The sequence below is a fragment of the Oryctolagus cuniculus genome, chromosome Y, assembly GCF_051225735.1.
Source record: "Oryctolagus cuniculus isolate XC-2025 breed Fujian yellow rabbit chromosome Y, ASM5122573v1, whole genome shotgun sequence".
NCBI lineage: Eukaryota > Metazoa > Chordata > Mammalia > Lagomorpha > Leporidae > Oryctolagus > Oryctolagus cuniculus.
This window is the reverse complement of record NC_142889.1, coordinates 19,819,165-19,835,421: the sequence shown is the minus strand read 5'-3', so window position 1 is coordinate 19,835,421 and position 16,257 is coordinate 19,819,165. Positions and strand designations below refer to the sequence as shown.

The 16,257-nt window shown below is 39.2% G+C and overlaps 1 long non-coding RNA gene across 2 annotated transcripts; it reads right to left on the bottom strand.

The window, feature by feature from the left end:
* LOC149119333 (uncharacterized) lies at window positions 1-15,995 on the bottom strand. Of its 2 annotated transcripts, none has more exons than XR_016228725.1 (3): window positions 15,820-15,995; window positions 1,432-1,514; window positions 1-478 (listed from the first exon to the last, which is right to left on the bottom strand). It is a non-coding gene; the product is annotated as an uncharacterized LOC149119333 (long non-coding RNA). The 2 variants fall into 2 exon arrangements; XR_016228726.1 differs by lacking the exon at window positions 1-478 and adding an exon at window positions 1,222-1,338.
* Window positions 15,996-16,257: the final 262 nt, after the last annotated feature.

Genomic DNA, 16,257 nt, shown 5'->3' with positions numbered 1-16,257 from the left:
TTAAAACATTTTGTATTTACAATCTTTGCAAAGTTGCTTTCTATATTTGGGAACTCAAAGTCATGTGGATTTGATCAAAGTTCTGCCACCATGGTCAAGTGAAACTTCAATCTTTATAGTGATTAAATTGGACTATTGGTTGATGAAAAGAATTAAGTGTATTCACTGTAAAGTGAACTTGACTTTTGAAATTTATTGGCTCTGGGTAAACTATTTTACTTAGCCTGATTGTTACAACAGCATGAATGCTGTTGAATGCTAAGTACATTGCCCATGAAGTGGTCCTACCAGTGGGATCTTATCAAGGTCAAGGAAACCAGCAGAATGGATATTGTTAGGGATACCTGGACACTGAATCCACTTCTTCCTCCCCAGGTGCAGATACTGACTTGATATTTAGAGTTCCGTTCAAGAACTAGGATGACCATGTATATGTCAACATGGGCTTAACAGAAGTGCAAAAATTATTTGCGACCACCTGAAGAGAGATGGAAATTAAAAAAAAAAACTGTAGGAGGAAATGCTTGCACAGTAAGCAATGGGCTTTCCAGACCAGTGAGTCCCTACTACTGACAGCAGGTTCTCATGGCAGGAGGGAGACTAGAAAAATTATGTTAGGAGTATTACTGGGTTGAACCTTAAGGAATTACATAATTCAAATTATTTTGACCCACAAAAAAGTCAAATTCATGAAATTCATGTGTTTTAACTAAATACCTATTTCAGCTCCATGACCTGGATGGTTATCCTGCAAAATTTGTTTCCTGCAAAATTTTAACCCAATTGAAACACATCTATTTCTTGTCAGTTTCCAGTGCAATGAATGGATGATACATCCCAACTCATGTGCTCAAAAGTATAAATAGATTGAAAAATTAGAACAGGGGTCAGCAAATTTTTCTATACAGCCCAGATAGTATATATTTTAGTCCTGTGGGCCCATCTGTCTCTATTTCTGTATTTTCTCACATCTGCCATTACAAACTAGAATCAACCAAAAACAGCCCCAAGCAATACATAAATAGGTGTACATAGCTCTATTCCAATAAAACTTTATTTATAAAATAGATGCCAGTCAGATCTAACATACAGACCATAGTTTGCCAACCCCAAGCTAGAATTTAAATGATCCAGTAAAAGAATAGCAGATACATCATCAAACAAGTAGGAAAATGTAACATTTGGTTGCAACAGAGGAATTACATGTGAAAAATATGGGGCGATATAGATAAAAGGGAAGGAAAGTAAATGGGTAAAATTGTCATCAAATTCTAATTAATGTAAATGTTCAAACCTAAGGAACAACTACCTTCAATAAGCATACACCAACATCAAAACCTAAAAAAAAAAGGTTACAAAAGCCACTATTATCCTAACAGTCACCTCCATTTCCAAAGGTCATCCAAATCAAAGCTAGAAGAACCAAAATACCTGAACATCTGTGTTAGATGGTTCTTGCATGTTGCTTGTTCCTAATGTTGTATTTTCCCACCACAGGAGGGGTTCTCCACCATCTAGTGAAATAGGAAAACCAATATGGCCTGGGAGTGAGAAACCCTAAAGTAGAGTCCTACAGTTAGAATCAGAAGAAAATGTTCTAGTCTTTGATCAAAGGTTTCCATGTAAAAAATGAAGGGGTTAATTTATTACCATATATTCTACTAGCACATATATATTGTCGTTCTACACACTTAGTCTATTTATTCTTTCAACAATCCTATATGAGAAAAATAACACATTAAATTAAGATAAATTTCCACTTGAACTTTAAATGCATATATAAAGTACCAGACAGACCCATGAACTTTTTAAAAAAGATTTTATTTATTTCTTTGATAGGTAGAATTACAGACGGAGAGAGAGAAAGGCAGACGGTCCTCTGTTTGCTGGTTCACTCTCAAAATGGGCCACAAAGGCTGGAGCTCAGCTGATCTGAAACCAGGAGCCAGTATCCTTTTTCTAGGTTTCCCATATGGGTGCAGGTGCCTAAGCACTTGAGCCATCTTTCACTGCTTTACCAGGCAATAAGCAGAGAGCTAGATCAGAAGAGGAACAGCTTGGGCATGAATAGGTGCCTTTATGGGATGCCAGTCCTGCAGGCAAAGGCTTTGCCTACTACACCACAGCACTGGCCCCATACAGGAACTTTTACTGCTAAGATCTATCAATAGGTACTGTTACCACCTTACTGAGAAAGCTTCCTCATTTCTCACATGTGACTTAACACTGTCATCTTCTATGGTTTAGGGTGACTGTATCCAGGCCAACACTCTGCTGGATATCAGCTTTTGTCTTCAGGGAGAAAACAGACACTATCCACTGTATAACTTAAAGCCAAGCTTAATTCAACTACAAAGCCAATTATAACTGGGCCACTGGGCACCAAGCGTATGCAGAATTGTAAGTCCTTTAAAATGAGCCAGTGATAATTAGCTCTGTGTTTTGCTTTTGGATTTGGGTCAGATTCATGGTGATCAGGGCCTTGGGTTCATGATCATTATCTTACACAGAGACCTAAATAGAATTACATTGAAGCCTTCATGGATCAGGTTCACATAGGCCATCTGCTCTGGGGAAATTTTGGCTTCTTTTTTTTTTTTTTTTGACAGGCAGAGTGGACAGTGAGAGAGAGACAGAGAAAGGTCTTCCTTTGCCATTGGTTCACCCTCCAATGGCCACCGTGGCTGGCACACTGTGCTGATCCGAAGGCAGGAGCCAGGTGCTTCTCCTGGTCTCCTGGGTGCAGGGCCCAAACACCTGGGCCACCCTCCACTGCACTCCCTGGCCACAGCAAAGAGCTGGCCTGGAAGAGGGGCAACCAGGACAGAATCCAGAGCCCCAACCAGAACTAGAACCCAGTGTGCCGGCGTCACAAGGTGGAGGATTAGCCTGTTGAGCCATGGCACCAGCCTCTGGGGAAATTTTGGATGTGCTCTCAGCAGAACAAAAGAACCAGATTCCTGATCACTCATATTTCAATGCTGGCCCAAATCTGCCATTATGGAACCTGTAGATGTTCTGAAATTCAACTGACTCTATGATTTTTAAAGGGCTATTTTGTTCAGCACTATCAAAGTGAACAATATGGATGTGAGGCCAGATGTTTTGGATTCAATTGACTTCAGAATTAAAAATATCAAGGACATTGAGGAATAAGGCCCCATTTTTGTTTCTTTGAGTTCTTTCAATCAACTACAGTCTTTAGAATAATGTTGAAACAAAATTTATTCTCAGCAGCTAAAGCTTTGTTGCTTGTTTTCCTTCTACAATCCAGGGCACATAGCAAACAGTATTTAGATTTACAGAGTTGATACAAACCAGAAAAAGAGGGACCCTCCTTGAAATGATCTCAGTTTTTTTGTCTCTGCAAGGTTTGAACTGAGAATTTCATGACTATAGGCTATTTGATATGATGTGTTCTGACAAAAACAGTGGAAACTCTTCTTGCCATCACAATTTTAAACGATACCAAGATAAACTTCAACATACCCACTAGTATGTCCAAGACCCATAAAGTATTACAAAGAGAACACCCAAGGACATCATAAAAAAAAACAATGAATTTACTTCTATTAATATTTATTTTAAAACAGAGAACTTCAATTATTACTGTTCAAATAACACCACTGATTTTTGAAACATTTATATATATATACTGTACATAAATGCATTTCAAAAGATTTATTTATTTATTTGAAAGGCAGTTATCCACACACACACACACACAGAACTTTCACTCACTGGTTCACTTCCCAAATGGCCACAAGGGCTAAAGTTGGGCCGGTCCAAAGTCAGGCAATTGTTCTGAGTCCCACACATGGGTGTAGAAGCCCAAGAACTTGTGCCATAACCTGCAGCTTTTCCAGGCACAGTAGCAGGGAGTTGGATCAGGAGTGAAGTAGCTGGACTCCAAAGGGCACCCATATGCAATGTTGGTATTACAGGCAATGACTTTACCCACTACTACTACACAATGCCAGCCCCCACATACACATTTTATATTTTACCTCTAAACTGCTTATTCAAAATTTAATAATAATTTCTCATAAAATAAATTTATATTTTAAAACAAAAATGGTTTACTACTCATAAATGTATCCCACATGATACGAATATTCTAGTGATTTAGTGCTTACTAATGTAAGAAGATAATTTTCCCACTTTGTGACATGGTTATAAGATTTAAAACTGATTGTCTTGTCTATTGAGTTTACTTATTTTTTTTTTTTTGACAGGCAGAGTGGACAGTGAGAGACAGAGAAAGGTCTTCCTTTGCCGTTGGTTCACCCTCCAATGGCCGCTGTGGCCAGCGCGCTGCGGCCGGCGCACTGCGCTGATCCAATGGCAGGAGCCAGGTGCTTCTCCTGGTCTCCCATGGGGTGCAGGGCCCAAGCACTTGGGCCATCCTCCACTGCACTCCCTGGCCACAGCAGAGAGCTGGCCTGGAAGAGGGGCAACCAGGACAGAATCCAGAACCCCGGCCGGGACTAGAACCCGGTGTGCTGGCGCTGCAAGGTGGAGGATTAGCCTAGTGAGCTGCAGCGCCAGCCTAGAGTTTATTTATAATACATTTTATGTTATTAATTGAAAGCTTTGAAAATCTGTCAGTACCCAAAATATTCTCTCCCCCCAGGGAATCACTGAATTACACCATAGCTTGATGATTTATTATTCCTCAACAAAGCACTGAGTTCTCCATTCTGATGTTTATAATTACAATATGTTGACTACAGCCAGTTTTATCATTCTAAGATCATTTCTGCTTTATACAGAAAGCTCTTGCTATCAAATATTAAGTCTTCCGGGGAAAAAGTTAAAAAGTTTAGAGCAGAGGTTTCTCAGTACAGGTTACAGTATTAGTACAAATATGGCAGACTATATAAACAGCTTAGCATATCACGTACAGGATTTCTTCATTTCTGAATCAGATGAATTTCTAGAATTATAAGGCTTAACCAACAACCATGAAATTAAGATAGACACCTACGACAATGACTGTTGACTTTCAATGTAATTTCTGTTAAGTACTTTAGCTGTGTTATTTATATTTCATCTTCTAGGACATAAAATACTTTATATAGATTATAATATTCAACAAGGCCAAAACTGTATATCAACCTTTAATTGTTGGGTTTATATGTTTGTCCTAGAAGACGATTCAGCTAGCTACAGTTATAATATTCATCCATAAAGTTAGTTTCCATGTCTGATTAACCTATAATTGTTAACTGTGTCAATAAAAACATTTTAATACAACTATCATTTTAATGTTGATAATATTCATCAAACATGTAGATTTGGGGAGAAATGCAAGAAAGCTTACTTTTAAAAAGATTAAATTATGACAGTACTCCAGTGAAGCCATATAATATACTTACATAATTTTGATGATACCATAACATTAGGGGAATTAACTGGTTATGTTGCTTACTCATGAGGAAAATGGTCTTTGCCTAGTAGAACTAACTATACTCTCTTTTGTCTTGCTAAACTAGTCCCCAGACAGTGGATTTTCTAAAATTACTGATTGTGGTCATCCTGGTTTCATGAACTTATGTGAAGGTAATATAATCATATCACATATGCCTTAGTGAAAGAAAGGAGTCTGCTACCTACAAATAGATTTCACTTGGGGGTTTTACTACATCTACTAATCCTACAAGTACTTTGAAGGACCAAATAACTTTTTCATCCTCATGAACCCAGATACAGAAGTATAGTTTTTTTAAGAGAGAAAAATAGATCTACCTCAAAAGAAATAGTTGCAGGGCATAGCCAATATGTTCTATCAGGAGTAGGAGAATATGTATGGGGTTGGGTCCTGAGGGTACAGGACAAAATTAGAAAAGGGGCATTTCTCAAAGTGAGAGCACTCATTGAAAACAAAGGATTTTACTATCAAGAATTCCAAATGGTGATGGTAATGCTAGCATGACATCTGAAATTGAATAAAAATAATCCATGTTAAGTGAGGTAAAAATACCTGAATTGCTGTGACAGAGAAACAATCGAAATCTCACAGTAATTATGCTTCAGTTATTAAATTAATACAGAAGTATATTTAAAATTGAAAAGCTTATAAAATGACTATTTTTCTACAAGAGGCCCAAAGACAATCCATTTATGAAACTTATAAAATGTGTGTTGGTGAGAAGGGCACTGTCATTGCTGAGTACCACAGAGGTGAATCTTCTCTCTAGGTCACTCCTGATGGTGGGAAATGTCATAAACACTGGGAACTCAGCAATTTGAATGCTAAGATTCCAAAACAATAATAATAGGGACTTGGTGGAAGTACTTAACTATTGAAGCAAGCTGTGTTCACTTTGAATAAGAATGAAATAGCAGCCAAGGGTACTTGATCAAGAGAGCTATGGAAATGCTTATTATAGCATGCATCCATAGAAACAACATGACTTCTCAGATAAAAAGGGCAGTGCTCAACTGATGCAATCTAAACACTTTAAGATCAGTTCATAAGACGAGTGAGAGCACATGTTCCATCAGTCAAATTTCTGTTGTTCCTGTACATAAGCCAGTTTTCAAATACAAATCTCAAGATGACAAGTTCCCAGATATGTGTAACATCACATCAAGCATATATGTTAACATTCTTGCAGTCTCTAACTAAAACAATCTGTCACATTTATGTGGGTAGTTGCACAGTGAGGGGAGATAAATGCCTTAATATTTTTGACCTGTATATCCTAAGTATAAAGCAGAATCACAGTCCTATTTTGGAGTAGCTGTGCATGGGGCACTGGTAGAAAACAGTGTTCTAGTCCAAGGTTAGTTTTCAAAGAGTCTACTGGTTCCCCAAGCCCAGCATAGCTAATTTCACTGGTCTCAAGCTGTAGAATTGGAAGGGAAATACGGAGTAATGGGAAGAATTGGTTTCATGGCCTATAGTGTAAGAGTAAGTCCAAGTGAAATCCTCTAGCCATTCTTCCAGCCATAAATAAGTCAAAATCTATGTGACAATCAGAAGCAATGGGTATTAGATAATATTCAGCTATCAATTTTGAAAGTTGGGATGATGGTACTGGATTTATGTTCTTAAAAAGTATTATCTGCTTACATGCTACCCTTAAAAACTAAATAAAGCAGGAGGCAGAGATAGTGAACCCAACATATCCAGATTTAATTCATCAGTTGAAACATAACAAAGCCAGATACTGGAGAATGATGTTAGACTATCATAAATTCCATCCATGCCAAGGATCAGAAATGGTAAATGAGAGGTGGGAAAGAACAACACCAGAAATGTAAACCATGGCCTTAAGAATGATGACCATAAGAGTATCCTAAGGGCTAGCCTTTTTCTTAATGACCCAGCAGGGCTAGGCTGAGTTGAAGACCAAATGGCCTATGATTCAGTTCCCAATAAGGCTATGATTATCTATGCCATGAGCCAGTAAACAGGTGACTGTCATCCAGAGGGGTGCCTGTGGGGTTCCAGGCCTAGTGTGCCAGGGGCTAGCTACTGGTGGCTATCTGCGTAGATGGGCCACCTGGATGTCAAGGAAGGACTAGAGGAAGCCATGAGATTTACTTGAAATGAGTCATCTTAGAAGTCCCTCTCACCACCACATCAGTAGAGAGCATTCTGACTTTGTTGTGGATGGCCAGATTGGGTGCTAGCCTGTGGATAATGGATGGAGAGAAGTCAGGGAGAACAGCACCTGGTGGTACACTGGATAGGTAGCACAGCAGGAGTCTGATGCTGTGAAGACTCCTTGGATGGTTGTGCCTGGGAACTTTAGGGGCTGTGATCATCAGAGCCAGGAGAGTGGGTTTGGCCTCCACTGGGAGTTCTCATAGAATAGTAGATGAATCAGCATTTGGGAACTACACTTAAGATAGATCTTTAGAGGCCCACATCCTGCATCTGAGCACATAGGTTTGCGACCCCACACTACTACCAATCAAGCTTCTTGCTAAAATACACTCTAGAAGGCAGCAAGTGATAGCTCAACAACTTGGGTCTCTGCCACCCAGACTGAGTTCTGGGATCTTCACTTCAGGCTGGCTCAGTCCCAACTATTGTGAACATTTGATGAGAGAATCAGTGGATAGAATATCTGTCTTAGTGCCTTTAACATGAATAACACTGATTAAAGTTTTAATAAACTGCTGAGCCCAAATGTGGCAGAATGGGACTACTCTGGTCTTCTTCCTGTCCCATGGGAATGCAGTCAGATAAACTCTATGAAAAACACCTAAATGCCTCAGCAGCTCTTTTCTCAATTGTGTACCATCATTTGATGTAAGAAAATTTATGCTGCAATATGCAATTTGTCAGTCTCCAAACAAGCATTCTGCACCTAGGACACCATCAACTGTGCTTTCGAGATGATCTTGGCATCATTTCAGGATGGCTATCAGCTCTCCAGTCCCTGTCTGTTGAGTTACAGATCACTTCCTGTCAGGAACATATGTGCACCAGGTGTGTCTTTCTCACTGAGTCTTTGTCTTGGGTCTTTGAACAGGCTTTGTATTTCCATCTCTATCAAAGGTCATACCTTGGTATGGAGTTCCTTAGTACGGGCAGCAATCTTCCTCTTCCTAACTGATAGTAGATGTGGCCATCACTTATGTGCTAGGCTGGAACAGTAAGAACCTGAAGTGCAGGCAGCAGTCACCTGGTGCTCTCAGAATCACTATTTCACAGCTCCCAAAACTCTTGTTTATGCAGTTTAGAGGACCTGAGTCTCAAATAATCCCTTAGGATCAGTCATGCTTATAGACTGCTGCTAGAAGCACACAATACACATTATGGGGTATAAGATATCCCTTAAGAAGCTGTAGTGTCTAACTGGGAATGTATGAAGCAGAGGTGGTGTGATGCCCTGGGTGATTCTGTGGATTTTGTTAGCAGTGTTAGCCCAATGTCCAGCAGACAGATTTCTTTTTTGGGGGGGGGGGGCAGCGCCATGGCTCAGTTGGCTAATCCTCCGCCAGTGGCGCTGATACCCCGCGTTCCTTTTTTTTTTTTTTTTTGACAGGCAGAGTGGACAGTGAGAGAGAGAGACAGAGAGAAAGGTCTTCCTTTTTGATGTTGGTTCACCATCCAATGGCCGCTGTGGCTGGCGCGCTGCAGCCGGCGCACCGTGCTGATCCAAAGGCAGGAGCCAGGTACTTATCCTGGTCTCCCATGGGGTGCAGGGCCCAAGTACTTGGGCCATCCTCCACTGCACTCCCTGGACACAGCAGAGAGCTGGCCTGGAAGAGGGGCAACCGGGACAGAATCCGGAACCCCGACCGGGACTAGAACCCGGTGTGCCGGCACCGCAAGGCAGAGGATTAGCCTAGTGAGCTGCGGCGCTGGCCCAGCAGACAGATTTCTAACTCTTGCAGGACAAACAACAGAACCTTTCTGCAGCCTCATTTGCATGACCATTCATGTAGAGGATATTAAAGATTCTCCAGTAAAATTGTTAATATAATCAAATACAACAAAGTTTCATAGTACAAAATAAGCATAGTAAAAGTAGCTGTCTTTTTATAAACTAAAAATTAACAATAATAAAGGAAATAACAAGAACAACTGAATTTTCAATAGCATCAAAAGGAATAAAATAATTAGGAATAAATTTAACCAATGAAATAAAATATCTAAACACTGAAAACTATAAAGGATTACTGAAAGGAATTAAAGATGGCCCAAGTAAATGGAAATATATCCTGTGTTTGTGGATTATAAAATATATGTAAGAAATCAGTATTGGGGCTGGCTTTGCGGTATAGTGGGTAAAGCTGCTGCCTGTGATGCTGACATTCTTATGGGAACTGGTTCAAAACCGGCTGCTCCACTTTTGATTTAGCTCCCTGCTAAAGCACCTGGGAAAATCAGTGTAGCATGGCCCAAGTCCTTGGGTTCATGCCACCCACTTGGGAGACCCAGAAGAAGCTACTGGCTTTGGCCTGTTTCAACCCCAGCTGTTACAGCTATTTGGGGAGTGAACTAGTGGATGGAAGATCTCTCTCACTGTATGTAACTATGTCTTTCAAAAAATTTTTTAAAAAGAAAAAAACTTTCATTAAAAATGAAATCAATATGATCCGAAGTGATCTATAAATTCAACATATTTTTATAACATTCCAATACTTACATTTAGCAGAAATTTAAAAAAAAAAACTATACAGAAAATTCACATGGAATGTCAACAATTCAAATACACAAAGTATTACTGAAAATATGATAAATATCAGAGGTTTCACATTCCCTTAATTCAAAAGCAAAAGTCATCAAAACAATGCATTATTACTGCAAAAACAGATAGACCAAAGGAGCAGACTACAGAGGTTAAGTGTGGGCATTTGGCCCATCATTTAAGATGCTGGCTAAGATACCTTCACTCCATATTACAGTTCAATGTTTAGCTCTGACTCCTGACTCCAGTTTCTTGTCAATTTGGACTCTAGGAGGCAGTGGTGATGGTACAACTAGCTCCCTGCCAGCCAAATAGGAGGCCATGATTGTGTTTCTGGCTTCTGGCTCTGGTCTCAGTTCTATGCCAGACCTGGTTACTGCAGACATTTGGGGAGTGAACCAGAAGGTAGGAGCTCTATCTCTATGTAGTTCTCAAATATAAACAAAGAAAATGTTACAGATAAATAATTAATGTAATAATTTATGCTAATAAAAGGAAATCAAAATTTGATAACCTCATTATGATAGAGGAAAAATTTTGACTAATGCAGTTTATGATTAAAACCCTAAACAAACTAGGAATTGAAGAGAACTTCAAGAAGGGCACCTATGGGAAATCTACAGTAAACTCCTATAAGATGAAAACAAACCGCAAATACTCTTAGAAGTTCTACTCAACAGTGTATTAGAGGATTCTGCTAAAGACCTCATAATAAAAAATTCAACTCTCCAAATTAGAAACAAAAGAGCAAACTTGGCTTGTAATGCCTAACACATAATCTTGTATGTAAAATATATCCTAAGGAATTCACTATAGACCCACTCAAAGTAAAATTCAGTAATGTTGCAAAATATAAAAGATTCAAGTATCAATCATATTTCTGTTTAGTAGCAATGAACATTCTGAAAATATAATCAATGAGAACATTCAATGTAGCATCACAGAATGAAAATAGCACTAATGAAATTAAAATAAGACCATGGATTTTATACTAAAATTACAAAGTATAATTAAAAAGCATAATAAAATGAAGCAGTGATTTCAGTAACACATTTTAATATTACAAAAGATGTATGCTTAAAGTTAATCATTGTGAAAATGCAAATCAAAGCCTCTGGACAATCCAACTTCACATTCAATAAAATGACTGATTCAGCTATAGGTAAACAAACTTCCAATAAAACTGTGAGACCACTAGGAAAAATAATTTGGCAGTTTCTCAGCATGTTTTACATGGGATTATTGATTGCCTCAGCAGTTTCCTTCCAAGATACATCACTAAAAGATACAAAGCCCGCATGCACCCAAATACTCACTTCAGCAATATTCATGAAACCCAAATGTGAAAGCAACCCAAATACTGATGTGGAAAAACAACAATATGTAGTATATCTTTTATAATGCTATACTATTTAGAAATCAAAAATAATTATGAAATGACAGACTACAAAAGTAATGAAACCCAAAAAAGGGAAAAAAGAGAGAAAAGAAATAAAAAGCAAAACCACACATACTGTAACACTATATGATTCCAATTATGGGTCAGTCCAGAAAAGGTCAATGTCTGGAGACAAAATTTGGATTAAGACCTGTCTGGGACTAATAGTCATGAAGAGGTACTGTAAATAATATGAAACATTTGTGGAATTAATGAAAATGGGCTTATCTTATACTGTGCATATGATTATATGACTCCCAAAGTAGTACAAAGCATGGAACACACACTGAAAACATGGGACAGTTAGGACTGCACAGACAGGCTCATGAGTTTGGGCTTCACAGAAGAAACTAAAAACCAGTAAATATGAGGGGGCTTCAAGTATTTTGTGGAACATGAAATTAAAATATGTTCATTTTATTTCAAAAATATTTGAAAGCATGAATATGAGAGGACTTCAAATTCATGGACAATATTTTGTATGAAAGAACTATACATATGTTTCAAGAAATTTCTGCATCAAAATTAACCCAACATTTAATTCCACATTTCTTGTTGATATTGCCCTAATTCTAATTAATTCCATATACACTTTAAGAAATAATTAATTTTTTTCTTACATGAAACAGTTTAAAATATTAATCATTAATTTAAGATAAAATACTGCCTCCTGATTGCTCCACTTAACATGACAAAATATCAGTCCATGTGTTCTAGATTACATTTGTATTAATAAACTACTTCCAAAGATCACATTAATTGTGATACTAATTTAAATATTTCAACAACTTGTAACATTATACACTAAGTAAAATGTTGTTTTTTAATTTTTTATTGAAAATAATTGTACATATCTATGGAATACAGTATGAGCTTTTAATCCATGCATATTGATCAAATCAGGGTAAACAACACATTCCCTTCTCAAAATCACAATTCACAATTCTATTTGTTCATAAAATATAAGATTATGGACTATAGTTACTCCAATATGCTATGTAACACTAGGAATTTACTCCTATAATTTAACTCTGATTTGGTACCAATTATTCCATGCAGTTTTTACAAATTCATTAATTAATTACTGTGGAAGAAAAAGAGATTGCACAGAGACAGAGAGGAAGAGAGAACACCCTCATCTATTTGTTCACTTCACAAATGCCCAATAAAGCTATGGCCATGCCAGACCAAGCTGAAGCCAGGAACTCAACCTGGGTCTCTTAGGTGGGTGGCAAGGATTCACTACCTCAACTATCACTCCCCCCCATCCAGGAACACACATTAGCAGGAAGCTGGAAGTGGAAGATGTAACTTTAGCCCAGACACCCCAATATGGGACATGTGCATTCTAAACAAGGTTGTAACACAATGTCCATCCCTCCTGGAAAGTTCTGAATTACCTCCACATCTCTGGCTTGCAGAGAGAGAACACAGCCCCATGAGCCCAACCCCATCACTGCACGGTCTGTTTCTCCCCATCATCCCAAACTCTTCTCATGTCCCTCTCCCTGAATTCTCCCCTTCTGTGGTATCCCAATACAGACAGGGCAGAGCAGCAGAGCACAGCAGGATGGGCCTGGGAGATGAGATAGCAAGTGATGCTAAAACTGGACTCTGCCAGTTTCTACCTTATCACTGTCCAGCTCCAGGCACAGCATCAGGGGTGCTTGATCAAGTGACAATGGGTTCACTGAGTGTACTCATTGGACATTTTGGGGGCCAGCATTGGAGGCAGGGGCAAATTGGCCATCCACATGCCAGAATCTGAAAGTGAATCATTATATTACACCATGCCTGAAAATCAATCCAAATGGATTGAAGGCTTACACAGAAGATCTCAGAACTTAAAGCTCCTTAAATACTGGGAGAAAATCCATTGGCTTTAGCATCAGCAATAATTTGGATATGACACAAAATGCATAGGTGACAAAAGCAAAAATAAGGAAGTAGGATTGCAAAAAAACAAAATGAAAATGGAATACTTTCATTTTCATTTGGAAAATATTATATTTAGTGAAGGAAGTCAGTCTCAGAAAGACAAATACTAAATGAACTCCCTGATCTGTGGTATGCCTCAAAGGTAATCTGTAGAAATGCAAGTGACACTTTGAGATGTAATGACGTTGAACAGCCCTTGTCTCCAGTATTGAGGAACAGTGTTTTTTTTTTTTTTTTTTTTCACGCTATTTGTTTAACTCTTTATTTAGTGTAGGGTTAATCTTTTGCATTTAAAGTTAATAGAAAATATATCTTAGATAAATCTTAGCAAAAAATAAGGTTGGGAATAGGAGGGGGAAGAGGAAGAAGGGTGGGGGGTGCAGGTGAGAGGGAGGCCAGGATGGAAAGGATCGCTATGCTCCTAAATTTGTATTTACAAAATGCATGAAGTTTTTATATCTTAAATAAAAGATTTATAGGTTTAACACAAAGCTGAAGATGTCACCAGAGCTGTGGCATAGCAGAGAAAAATGGGAGACCCAAAAGAAACTCCTGACTTGTGGGTACAGATCAGCCCAGCTCTGGCCATTGCAGCCATCTGGGGAGTGAACCAGAAAATGGAAAATGTCTCTTGCTGTCTCTCTGCTTCTGTCTCTGTAACTCTCCTTTCAAATAAATAAATATTTTTAAAAACTGAAGAAAGATTCTGCATACTAACAGAAAAAATTAAAAAAGAAATAGATGGGAGAAAATCTTGGCAGATGATAGTAAGAGTAATGCAATAATATAAAGAACATACATATTGCAAAAGCAAATAGTGTAATAAAAATGGACAAAGTATTTGATGAGATTTTCCAATCAACGTATGCAAGCAATCATATGAAAAATGGCTCAGCAATGCTAATAAAGACCATAATGCCTACTACCTCACATAGGCTAAAAAGATATTATCAAAAAGTAAAATAAAATCAAAAGTGTCAAATGCTGAATCAGATGTGGAGAAAAGCAAATTCTGACATTTTTCACAATTTGGATCTAAAAGTACCGATGTGGACATTACACTATTTGGAATATCACAGAGAATGATAAATACCACATATCTCATGTATATGTGGAATATAATAAAGTCAAATGAAAGACAGAACAGAATGGTGATTACCATGAGCCTGAGAGTGGAGGAAATGGAAAGATGTTACTGGAACAATACACATTTACAATTATGGGATAAATTAACTCCTTGAGATATAATATACAACACAATAACGAGATGAATACAGCATTAGATATAACTTATTAAAAACTTAAGTACTCTTTTAAGAACGATGTAAGTTGATGGATATGAAAGTTGGATTGTCCTAATAATTTCATGATATATATGCACATGGGGACTCCAAATGTTTTGTGAAAATAGGTTTAAAAATAATCTTAATTTTCCATATACGTTTGAAATTCCAGTAATGTATCAAAATATCAGGTTGCACGCCTTCAGTAAAAACCAATTTTGTCAATTGTACTCAAATAATCTTGAAAAATTACCTTGTTAAAATACAAATTAAAAATAACTTAGGAATCTAAGTTTTACTTTATCTTTGGGACTGGGAAGGTAATCATGGAACAGAAATCTTTTTTAAAACACTCATAAATGTAACTGAAGTTTCTATTTTGAAAGTTCAAACACAGATGACAGCCTGTTAAGGGAATGTGTGCGTGATAAAATGACATTCAAGTATCAAACACAGTGTCCCCCTGCCCCACTAAAACCTGGACCAAAAGCCTTGAACCACACAGCTTTGATTTTAACTTGCCTAGTCTATAACACTGATATCAGACTCCCAGAAAGAGCTATGCTGAGAGGTCAGAGTTTGCGAAATGAGACCCTGCCTCTGACATAGTCAGAGTAGGGTCAGCCCTGGGATGAGAAGGGGAACCGAGGACCCCATAGAGGACAGCTGCTCGCCTGCATGCACCCTCCCACCCCCAGCACGGGTTCTCCCAAAGGACCGCTCACCCCCACTGCACAATCGGGGAAGATGGGCGACTGCTGCCACACAGCTGCCCAGAGATGGCTCCGGGCTGACAAGTCTGTGAGGAAGCGACAGGAAGCCCGGAGTCCCAGGTGCCAGTCCAGGCCTACACTGCGGAGCAGCGGGGGGCGAAGGAAGTGAGGTGCCAGCAGGGACATGAGGCCTGGGGACAACCTCCGGAGCCCTGCGAGTCCTGCCAGGCAGAACATCAACTTCTGCCAACTCCCCCCTACCCCTCCGCGCACTCCCTGTCCCGCACACTCACCTCTGCCAGGCGTCCTGCGTGAAGGAAGATCAGAAAACAGCGAACGGACGCTCCTCACCTTCTCAGGTTCCCATCCGTGAAAACTCCTCCTGGACCTCGCTCCACCGCAAAACCGGAAGACTACTGTGGCGTCAAGATCCCGCGTGATTGTGCATTGTTTATGCAAGCGCCCCTGATTGGACAGTTTGGGTAGCCGAGGGCACGCACACGTAATACAGAACGGAGCCAATCAGCACCCTCCACAGCGCAGACGCGTATCTTCAGGGGTCACAGGGGAGAAAAGTAGGGGCCGGTCCCGGGTTAGTTCTGACAGAGTCCTCACATCACCTGCCAAGCAGCAGGAGGGGTTTTCACCTCCTGGTCCTGCCACCTGCTGGCCCCTCCTGCCTCCCTGGTCCCTGTTCCTGAGAGGATCCTGCCTGGGGGTTGCAGCAGCCT